Source organism: Nicotiana tabacum, chromosome 9 (assembly GCF_000715075.1).
Source record: "Nicotiana tabacum cultivar K326 chromosome 9, ASM71507v2, whole genome shotgun sequence".
Classification (NCBI taxonomy): Eukaryota; Viridiplantae; Streptophyta; class Magnoliopsida; order Solanales; family Solanaceae; genus Nicotiana; species Nicotiana tabacum.
In genome coordinates this window covers 14,636,522-14,648,884 of record NC_134088.1, presented here as the reverse complement: position 1 = coordinate 14,648,884, position 12,363 = coordinate 14,636,522, and positions in this window count along the sequence as shown.

Here is a 12,363-nt window from a genome sequence, read left to right as displayed (position 1 = left end):
ACCAATGTTACTATCCCTAGTCAACCCATTTGAGCCTAAGACCTTTCTCATTTGATAGCCATGTTACAAGCCTTTACCCATTTTGTAGTGACCCTCTCTTGGCACCCTAGCTTTCCTTATCACTCTTGAGAAGTAATTAGCTAAAACATAAGTTTGGGGGAGAGACGAGGAGTTTGAAAGTGGTATAAAGGTACAAAAGGAGAAGAAATGAAGAAAAGTAAAGGCAAAGAAAAAAAAGAATAAACAAAAGAAAAATGCAAAAAGAAAGTGAATAAAGTGAAGAGTTGAAGGGATTCAAAGAAAAGCAATGAAGCAAAAGCATGGAGAAAAAAAAGAAGTAGAAAATTACCATCATGACCGAGAAAGAGTGATGTTAAGTCTCTCTAGTTCCACCGAGGAAAAAGATAATAACTCAAAGAGTCGGCAAAACATGAGACAAAAAAAAGAGAAAAATGGAGTGCTCAAGGAAAGGTGAACCCATTTCTATTCCAACATTCCCTACCCCTGTCAAATAAGCCTTCATTATATTCTGAAAAAGTCCTACGTGATTTCACACCGAGTGAACTTACATTAGTGGTGATTTACATGAGGGGCAAGCATATGGTACCTAGAGTCGTACCTGTGACATTCTTTTAAGACAGATGAGTGAACTTTTCACAAATCCTTGAATTGAGTGCTACATTCTTAAGAGATATGCTGACGGAGAGTAGAGGAGGAGGAGTTTGGGATCCACAATGACCTACATGAAAGAGCGAATTTTCCTGATGAATAAAGTCAACTCTTGATACTCTAGTGTCACATTTGAACTATTGTACTTGAAAAGTCAAATCATTGACTTGTTAATAATTCATAAGTGTTATGGGTAATTGTTGGCCCAATTGATGTGTGTTTGATTCACCTTAGGATAGTTGAAATAGCTCTTCTCTTGTGGAGGTGAGAATTACCTTATTTTCTTGAGGACAAACAAAAGCTTAAGTTTGGGGGAGTTGATAAGCAGGTATTTTGACTACTTATTTGCACCCTTTTACTTTCATTTTAGCTCAAAAATGCTTAAAGGTATTCTCGAGAACTGATAAAATGTGCTTACTTGCAGGATTATTGGAAAATGAGCCAACAAGGTGAAAATCAACTCAAGAAGGAGTAATCTTGGACTAGGACTAAAACAAAGCAAAAAAAGAGCAAAGTGCGGACCACACAATATTGCGTCCGGCCGCAGACCATGAAGGAACCTCTGACCTTTGCAAAGTGTGGACCGCACAATTATTGTGCGGCCGCAGAAGATGAGGTTTAGAGAGATGATATTTTGGCCCTTGAAGAAGTGTGGACCGCACCATTGTTGTGTGGCCACAGAATTCTAAAGTGCGGCCACACATTTATCAATGTGCGGTCCGCAGAAGTCTCTCATGTCAAAGCTCTAAACCCAAAAGTGCGGCTGCACTCATAAATGTGCGGTCCGCAGAATATGAAGAAGTGCGGCCGCAACCTAGAATTGTGCGGCCGTAGAGGTCTATCCTGTCAAGCCAACATCAAAGTGAGGACCGCACATAGAATTGTATGGTCACAGAACCTTCGCATGGGCAATTTTGTCTGATAATTTCAGCTGTGCATAAATAGTCTTTTTTGTAAAAATCAAGTTAAGTTTGAACATCAGAAATAGATAGTCATTTTTCCTTTACTGCATTGGGTAACTTTGTAATATTTTATCATTTTAACATTGGATTTTCTTCTCTTTATCATCTATTATGAGTTTAATCTTATTTTCTTCTTTAGTTTCTTCAATTTTCTCTATGAGTAGCTAAATTTCTAGCTAGGGTTGTGACCCAACCTTAGTGTGGGTACCTAATGGGTGTTTGATTTAAGGCTTGTTTGTGATTGGGTGAGTGATATTTAGCGTAGTTCTTACTTGAATTTAAGAATTAATGGTTGCAAACATTGATTCATGCCTAAATGGCTTAGTCTTTACTTGAAAAAGAGAGACTAAATCTAGGAAAACTTGGCTAACAAGGAATTGGGATGAACTCAAGAAATTGATAGCCTCAATTAAAGGGTTGAATCTAGAGATAGTAATACCTGACTTGAGCATCTATCCCTTATTTTTTGAATTACCCATTGGACTTGAGAAAGCCAAATTGGGCAAAACCACTCTAACTGCCGAGAGGTATCGAGTGGGTAATTACGTGTGATTGCTATATTGCACCCCGACTACTCAAACTTACCCTAAAGCCCACAATCAGTTAGGTAACCACCTAGGTAGAAGTCACGACCCTAGATCTTTTATAATCTTGAAAAACAACAACACCAAAAAAATCGTTCTCTAGCTTTTCATTTGCAAACATTAACATAAACATTAGAAGTAGAAAGAAAAACCAAACATGTGGAAGTGTATTTTGGGCACATCATACACTTAATCTAGATATATACCTAATCTAATATAAGCTCTCTGTGAAATCGGCCTGACTCACGTTAGGTAATTATAATTGCATTTACCGCTTTACAATCCCAATCAATGGTGAGAATTTGGGAGACATCGTCTGTGCACTTCATTCTAGTGAGTATTACCTATTCTTCAGATCGGTTGGCTGAGACTTACATCTGAGAGATTATTCGCCTTCTCAGTGTACCGGTTTCCATTAGTCTAGATAGAGGCACGCAATTAACATCGTAGTTTTGGAGGGCCGTACAGTGAGAGTTGGGCACCCAGGTTGAGTTGAGAGCATCATTTCACCCTTAGACGGACGGACAGTCTGAGAGCATTATTCAGATATTGGAGGACATGCTACGCACTTATGTCATTAATTTTGGTGGTTCATGGGACCAATTTTTGCCGCTTGCGGAGTTTGCTTACAGCAACAATTATCAGTCGAGCATTCAGATGGCTCATTATGAGACTTTATATAGGAGGCAGTGTTGATCTCCGGTGGGTTGGTTTGAGCCGGGCGAGGCTAGGCTATTGAATACTAACTTTGTTCAGGATGCTTTAAATAAGGTTAAATTGATTCAGGAGCGACTTCGCACGGCGCAGTCGAAACAGAAGAGTTATGCTGACAGGAAGGTCCGTAATGTGCCTTATATGGTTGGGGAGAAGGTTCTGCTGAAGGTTTTCACCCATGAAGGGTGTTATGAGGTTTGGGAAGAAGGGCAAGTTGAGCCCTCGGTTTATTGGGTCTTTTGAGGTACTTCAGAGGATTGGGGATATCCACCCCTATTAGAGACTTCAGGTATATTCCTAGACTCATTCGAGGATGAAAGTTTGTTTAAGAGGGGGAGGATGTAATGACTCGATCGGTCGTTTTGAGAGTTGTAGCCGCGTTCCCCCATTTACTAGTTTCCTTGTATGTGATCGCGTAGGTTAATTGGTGGAAGTTGGGAATTTGTTCTATGCGATCGCCAGTTGAGGCACGCGATCGCGAAGGCTCGTAAGTCTGGGCATTGCTAACGCGAGGTGAGGTTCGCGCTCGCGTAGGAGAAGTGAAGCAACTGTGAAGTGCACGCCTTGTTCTTTGCGATCGTGTAAGGAAGAACACAATCGCGTAGGTTCGAAGTAGCAGAGGTTCGTATTCACGTAGAAGCCTCCGCATTCGCGTAAGGCAAGTTTGAGGGGCAAGCTGGCTTGTGATATGCGAACGCGGAAGGATGGCTGCATTCGCGATGAAGGTTAACTGGGCAGCAGATTTAAATGTTCAAAACAAGGGTCTTTTGAACCCATTTTTCATATTTTGAGCTAGTTACCACGGATTTGGGTGATTCTTGAAGGAATTTTCAAGGAGTTGATTGGGGTAAGTGATTCTTATTTGGTTTTGGCTAAATTTCATGATTATGCCTTTAATTACATCATTTAATTGTGATTTGGGGTGGAAAATTGGGGAAAAAGAGGAAGAGTTCTTGAGTTAGATTTTTGAGGCTTTGAATGGGATATTATTATCGGATTTGAGTAACTTTGGTATGGTTAGCCTCGTGAGTGAATGGGCTTTCGGGTTTTGTTACTTTTGTCAGATTTTGAGATGTGAGCTCTGGGGGCAGGATTCGGGATGTTTGGAGACCGATTTGAGAGGCAAAGGAATTTTGGAGTAGAATTTTACTTAGATTGCGGTAACACTTTCAAACTTGGTTCTGAGTGTTACATCTTTCGTTTTCGTACGTTAAAAGTTTCGTCTTCAGTTAATTGATGTAGACTCGGGGATGAGATTATCTTGAGGTTAACATATTTATGCTATTTATAACAGGCGATAAGTAAGCGTCATGAAGGATAAAGGGTACACGAATTAAAGAAAACGAGTTTTGTTGAAGGTTGCCGATTTGGGATAAAATACAGGTCGAGCGATAATACCCGATATTTATGGACTAGTACCATACAAGGTACCATATGACCACTGTAGTATGATGTATAAAGTATATTAAAAATGAGCAATATTTTAAGTAGTTGAGATAATTCCTAATTATGCAGGTAATTTGTTAATTATCGGATAACGGGACATTACCTAGTTAATTATTAAATTATGAGGTAATGCGTGGCAGTAAAGAAGCTCACAATGCCAATGACTAAGTAGTCATATGAAGATTAGTGGCTATCTAACTGTAACGACCCGGCCGGTCGTTTCATAAATTACCGCTCTGTTTTTCCCATTTATGCTTTTTATTACCTTTTTCAGCTGTATTATGTGTTACCGGGTTGGTTGGCTCGGGTTCGGAAAGGTTTTAATAAGGTTTGAGACACTTAGTCTCTTTTAAGTAAGCTTAAGTTGGAAAAGTCAACCAGAAGTTTACTTATGTGAAAAAGGGTTTGTATATGAATTCCGATGGTTCGGATAGCTTCGAGAGATGATTTGGGACTTAGGAGTGTGATCGAAACGTGTTTTGGAGGTCCGTAGTAGATTACGGCTAGAATTGGCGAAATTGGAATTTTGGCGTCTTCCAGTTGATAAGTGAAATTTTGATATATTGGTTGGAATGGAATTCCGGGAGTTTCAGTAGCTCCGTTGTGTCATTTGGGATGTCTTTGCAAAATTTCAGGTCATTCGGACGTGGTTTGGTAGACTTTTTGATAAAAAGAGGAATTCGGAAGATTTTTGGAACCTTAGGCTTGAATCTGATATGTTTCGCTGTTGTTTGAGGTGTTTTGAAGATTGGTGTAAATTTTGATGGTGGTATATGACTTGTTTGTGCTTTTGGTTGAGGTCCCAGGGGCCTCAGGATGATTTCGGATGGTTGACGGAAAGTTAGGAGTTGGGAGTTTGCAGCTGAAGTTTTAGGACTGTTGTCATAACTGCATCCGCGGTTGGGAGGCCGCAGGTGCGACCCCCGCAGATGCGGAAGCAAGCCGTAGAAGCGGCCAAGGAGGGCATCAGCTGGACCCACAGAAGCATTTAAGGAAGCGCACATACGCTATCGCAGGTGCAGGATTTGCATCGCAGATGCGAGAGTTGGACTTTAAGTGAAAATTGCAGGTGCGGTGGTCAAGACCGCAGAAGCGGTAATGGGACCGCAGATGCAAAGAGCATGGGTCAGAAGGTATAAAAGGTTTCCTTCGCGATTTTTGAGTTATTCTTCACCATTTTCATACGGGTTTGAGCTTGAGGGAGCTATTTGAAGAGGGATTTCATAGAGGTAAGGTTTTTGGACCCTAAAATCGTTTCTACGGTGTTATTTCACTGATTTGACTTGAAATTAATGGGAATTAAGGGTTAAAACTTGGGAATTAGGGCTTGATATTAGAGACCTTAAAGTAAGGGTTTGAGGGGTCATTTGTAGTTGGATTTTGGTACTTTTGATATGTATGAACTCGTGGGGAGATAAGGAGCTGATTGATATAAATTTTATCGAATTCTAAGATGTAGGCCTGGGGGTCAGGTTTGCTTAATTTCGGGATTTGGGTTGTATTTTGATTTCCTTCGAGTGGTCTTTGTTCCCTTAGCATATTTTGATGGTTATGTATTGATTTTGGTTAGATTTGGAGCATCCGGAGGCCGATTCGAGAAGCAAAGGCATCGCGGGCTAGAGTTTGGACCGGATAGAGGTGAGTAATGATTGTAAATGTTATCCTGAGGGTATGAAACCCCGAATTTCACATCGTTGTGCTACTTTGAGGTGACACACACGCTAGATGATAAGCGTGGGGTCGTGCACTGTTTGGGATTGTGATTTAGTCCGTCCCGAATGACTATTTTACTACATATTTGATTGAAAACTATTTGCTATCATCATGTTTTGGGTTGAACGCCATATTTGGGCCTCGTGCCAAATGTTTTAGACCCTTAGGGGATTTTACTACTATTCCTCACTAGTTTGACTTTATATTTGTACTTGGTCGTGTTATATTCTACTATTTTCATAACTCAGCCAGGTTTACTCTGTTTTGACATCTTAAATGGTATTTTGAGCTGAGCATCATATTTTACTGTGCCCGAGTGGCTTTTAGAGATTTCTAACTGAGTAGGGCCGAGGGCCTATATCGTGAGATTAATATGGGGTCGGGCTGCACGCCGCAGCAATGTTGTACTGATTATGATTATGAGGTCGCGGGCTTGTGTTGTTCTGCCACGAGGTGGCTTGATTTGAGGCCGAGAGCCTATTGATTATGCCACGAGATGGCTTGATATTGTGTTTGGGCCATAAGGGGCCCCTCCCGGAGTCTGTACACTCCCAATGAGTGCGGGTACCCAGTTTGTGATGTGATATGGCTCGAGGGGCTGATGTTGTTCCATGTTATTGCCCGAGGGAATGATATGAGTGATTGTGAGATAGCCCAAGAGGCTGATACGAGTGATTGTGAGATAGCCCGAGGGGCTGATTCTGTTGGTATTTTGCCTGTGGGGCTGGTTTTATGTGTTTATCTTTACTCACTACTTTTCATTCACTCGTTTAACTGTTAAAAGATATTTTAAAGAAGCTTATATTAAACTAAGGTTTTTTCACAAGTTTTCATTATTTTATTGCATTGTATTGGTTTTACCCTGCGTCTTTGTAGCATCATGTTGTGTTTTACGTATTTTCTTATCGCTCAACTGCTTTTACTTTTATTACTCACTGATTTGGCGTACTCACATTACTGCCTGCACCATGTGTGCATATTCAGGAGTTTCGGGTCCCGCTAGCGAGGGCTGATTGCTTCCAGCAGGCTGTTCGGAGTTCACTAGGTAGCTGCTCGGCATTCGCAACCCAGTGTTTCTCCTTCCTATCATTATTTTCCTTGTACTGTACTAGACTGTGTAGACTCTTCGAACTCTTAGACGGATGTTTTAGATGCTCATGACTGGTGACACCCCGATGTCGGGTTGTGTTTATTTCCGCAAATGTTCTATCTCACTTTTATTTTGGGATTTATAGTATGTTAATGACTTAAATTGAATTATTATAATTGTTAAAAATGAATTGGATGTTGTGTCGGTTGGCCTTGTTCCACGATAGGCGCCATCACAATCGGGTTTGGATTTAGGGTCGTGACAAGTTGGTATTAGAGCCTAGGTTACATAGGTCTCACGAGTCATGAGCAGGTTTAGTAGAGTCTCGCGGATGGGTACGGAGACGTCTGTATTTATTGTTGAGAGGGTGCAAAACCTTTAGAAAGAACTCCATATTCTAGAAATTCTTATCGTGCTAATCTGTTGATCCGAGTACTAAACTTCTATTATTCTATTCTCTCACAGATGCTGAGGACACGTGTATTGGTCAGGATGGACAACCACCAGTACCATCACCTGTGGCCACCAAAGGCCGAGGACATGGTCGAGGTCGCGGTAGGGGCAGGGGTGTAGCCCGTACAACAGCTAGGGAAGCACCTACAGATCCACCAGCCGCCCCAGTTCAGGATCAGGTCCCAGTTTTGGATGCTCAAGCAGCACTAGCTTAGGCACTAGTTGTGCCCATTGTGATTTTGGGTCTTCAGGAGGCCCTAGCTCAGATTCTATCTGTATGCACTGGCCTAGCTCAGGCGCTCTCAGTTACTACAGCCGCAACTACTTCTCAGGCCGGGGGAGGCATTCAGACTCCCGCCGCTCGCACACTTGAGCTGGTCGTGCAGGGACTTCAGACACCGGGGGAACCTCCAACCCAGCCGGTTGCAGCTGTTCAAGACTATGTAGCTCATGGTTGTCACGGTTTTTATCAGGGCCAATCATCACTCAGTGCCCTTCCAGCTTAGAGTTCGTCTCGTGCTCTATCAGCTTGGTGCTAGGGGTTCCCTTCAATCCCCATCTCCAGCACCCGGAAGTTGCTATGAGTGTGGAGAGTTGGGTCACATGTAGAGGCAGTGTCCTCGTCATCTTGGGAGTTCATCTCAGCAGAGGAGTCAGCCATCGGCTTCAGTGCCAGTTACTTTACCACCACCCACCCAGTCAGCTAGGGGTGGAGGTTAGTCAGCTAGGGGTCGCCCTAGAGGGGGAGGTCAATCAGGTAGCGGTCAGGCCCGTTTCTATGCACTCCCAGCTAGACCCGATGCTATTGCTTCAGATGTCGTGATCACAAGTATTGTTTTAGTCTGCCACAGAGATTCCTCTGTATTGTTTGATCCCGGTTCTACTTATTCTTATGTGTCATCATACTTTACTCGTTATTTGGATACGCTCCGTGAGTCTTTTGTTTCATCTGTTCGTGTATCTACTCCGGTGGACGATACTGTTGTTGTAGACTGTGTGTACCGGTATTGTGTGGTGACTATTGGGGGTCTGGAGACCCGAGTGGATCTTTTTTTGTTATGTATTGTAGCCTTCGATATTATATTGGTCATGGATTGACTATCTCCGTGTCACGCTATTTTGGACTATCTTGCTAAGATAGTAACGTTGGCTATGCCGGGTGTGCCACAAATTGAGTGGTGAGGTTCGACTGATTATGTTCCTACTAGGTTAATTTCATTCTTGAAGGCCCAACATATGGTTGGGAAGGGTTGTCTTTCACATCCAGTCTTTGTGAGGGATGTCGATGCAGAGGCTCCTACTATTAATTATGTTCTTGTTGTGAGGGAGTTTCCCGATGTGTTTCCTGCAGACCTGTCGGGCATGCCACCGAACAGGGATATTAATTTAAGTATTGATCTGGTGCCGGGCACTCAACCCATTTCTATTCCACTATATCGTATGGCACCAGCGGAGGTGAAGGAATTAAAGGAGCAACTTCAGGAACTTCTCGACAAGGGGTTTATTCGTCCTAGCGTGTTGCATTGGGATGTGATCGTTCTATTTGTGAAGAAGAAGGATGGCTCGATGAGGATGTGCATTGATTACAGGCAGTTGAACAAAGCAACAATCAAGAAAAAGTATCCTTTGCCTCGTATCGATGATTTGTTTGACTAGCTTCAGGGAGCGAGAGTGTTCTCCAAGATTGATCTCCGTTCAGGTTATCACCAGTTGAAGATCAGGGACTTGGATATTCTTAAGACAACTTTTAGGACCCCATATGGCCATTATGAGTTCTTGGTGATGTTTTTTGGGCTGACCAATGCCCCAACGACATTCATGCATTTGATGAACATTGTGTTTCAACCTTATCTCGACTCGTTTATCATAGTTTTCATTGATGACATTCTGGTATACTCACGTAGTTAGGAGGAGCACGCGGAGCAATTGAGAGCTGTGTTATAGAGATTGAGGGAGGAGAAGCTTTATGCAAAGTTCTCCAAGTGTGAGTTTTGGCTCAGTTCAGTGGCTTTCTTGGGGCACGTGGTGTCCAGTGAGGGTATTTAGGTTGATCCAAAGAAGATAGAGGCGGTTCAGAATTAGCCCAGACCGTTCTCAGCCACAGAGATTCGCAACTTCCTTGGTTTGGTGGGTTATTACCGCCGGTTTGTTCAGGGATTTTCATCTATCGCATCGCCCTTGACCAAGTTGACTTAAAAGGGTTCCATTTATGTGGTCGGATGAGTGCGAGGAGAGCTTTCAGAAGCTCAAGACTGCCTTGAACATAGCTCCAGTGTTAGTTTTGCCATCAGTTTCAGGTTCATATACCGTGTATTGTGATGCTTTGAGAGTTGATATTGGGTGTGTATTGATGCAGGAGGGTAGAGTTATTGCTTATTCTTCTTGTCAGTTGAATCCCTATGAGAAGAACTACCGTGTTCATTATTTGGAGTTGGCTGCCATTATTCATGCATTGAACATTTGGAGGCATTATTTGTATGGTGTGTCTTGTGAGGTGTTTACCGATTATCGTAACCTCCAAAACTCGTTCAAACAGAAGGATCTCAATTTGACGCAGCGGAGATGGTTGGAGTTGTTAAAGGATTATGATATTACTATTTTGTACCATCCAGGGAAGGCCAATGTGGTGGTCGATGCCTTGCATAGGAAGGCAGTGAGTATGGAGAGCTTGGCATGTATTCCAGTTGGGGAGAGACCTCTTGCGGTTGATGTTCAGGCCTTGGCCAATTGGTTCGTGAGGTTGGATATTTTAGAGCCCAGTTAGGTATTGGCTTGTGTGATTTCTCGGTCTTCCTTATATGATCGCATCAGAGAGCGCCAGTATGATGATCCTCATTTGTTTGTCCTTAAGGACAGAGTTCAGAACAATGATGCCAGAGATGTGACTATTGGTGATGATGGGGTGTTGAGGATGCAAGGCCGGATATGTGTGATCAATGTAGATGGGCTTCGGGAGTTGATTCTGGAGGAGGCCCATAGCTCGCGGTATTCCATTCATCCGGGTGCCGCAAAGATATACCAGGATCTGAGACAGCATTATTGGTGGAGGAGAATGAAGAAGGACATTGTGGGATTTGTAGCTCGTGTCTCAATTGTTAGCAAGTGAAATATGAGCATCAGAGACCGGGTGGCTTACTTCAGCAGATGGATATTTCAGAGTGGAAGTGGGAGCGGATCACCATGGACTTTGTAGTTGGGCTCCCACAGACTTTGAAGAAGTTCGATGCTATTTGGGTGATTGTGGATCGGCTGACCAAGTTCCATGATAGGCGCCATCATGACCGGGTCCGGATTTAGGATCGTGACACTAACATGTAAACACTCAAGGGTATATGAAATTTGGTCTCTTTTAAAAGTTTGATTCATTTTTAGGCAGAGAACAACCTATTTTCAGCTTTTCATGTTCCCACCAGTTTCACTTTATAATAATGGGATTGGAACTCTAGCCTTTGAATTCTTGTGCATTTCCCCACAAACTGAAGAAGAAGCTTCAAAAGACCCTTCTGGAGAAAATGATAAAAAGGCATGTAATTTTTGTGGAGAAGTATAGGAGCGGAACTTCAAAAAGAGAATAACACAACTGAAATATAAGTTTTGCTTCCTCATTCACAATATTCAATAGCAAAACGCTAAGCTCCATCCGGATAGAGGCTTCCAACGAAATTCTTGCAAACAATTCCAACGAGAATTGTTAGAACCGTAGCAACGTAAAATTTTGCGGTTCTAAAGGAGTACTATACGATCTTTTCCAAGAATATTATACGGATTTTTCCCTACTCTAGGTATGTTAAGGTCATCCCTTCTTTCTTTTTGGCATGATCCAAATTATACAGAAGAAACGAGCAAACTCACAGTTTTCAAAAATGACTTTATTCATAGAAATACTAACGTTTCTGTGTTCTTTATTCCCCATGTGATATATTATTATATCTTCTGTTCACGGGTCTCAGAATAATATGTAGTTGAAAAAGTTTATCCGAAAGGAATATTGAGATTATTACATATTTTTCATGCATTTCATTCATTTATACATGTGCATTGACCCATGACCAGATGGCATTATATACGCGTATTTATATGTATATATATATATATATATATATATATATATATATATATATATATATATATATATATATATCTGTGTGTGTGTGTGTGTATGGGAAAAGGTTATGATGTTATATACGCACCACCACCTGATCAGTTGGTATATGTTAATGATGTTGCCCACAGTGGCTGAGACGATATGATGGGATACCCTCAGAGGCTTGATGATATTATATACACCTATACCTATGCATGAAATGACATTTACATGAATGTGCATGACATTATAAATGTTTCATTATGAAGTTATTCAGATTGACAAATCGATTTCTTTATTCCATGTTTCATCTATGTTTTATGTACAGATTTTCATGCCTTACATACTCAGTACATTTTTCGTACTGACACCCTATTTTACGGGGCCTACGTTCATGCCCGCAGGTGTAGGTAGGCAAGCTGACGGTCCCCCTTCTTAAGATCCTTGATCAACGAGAGTTAGCGTGCTCCTCTTGATCCGGAACTTCTTTTGATTTTGGTACGATATGCTTGTATACATACATAGGTATGATGTGGCTGTCACGACACGGATTTCCCACCCTCAGGAGTTGTGATGGCGCCTAGTGGTGAAAGCTAGGCAAGCCAACCGTTGAATATTTTACCTTTTTCCCATTTTTAATCCTTTAAT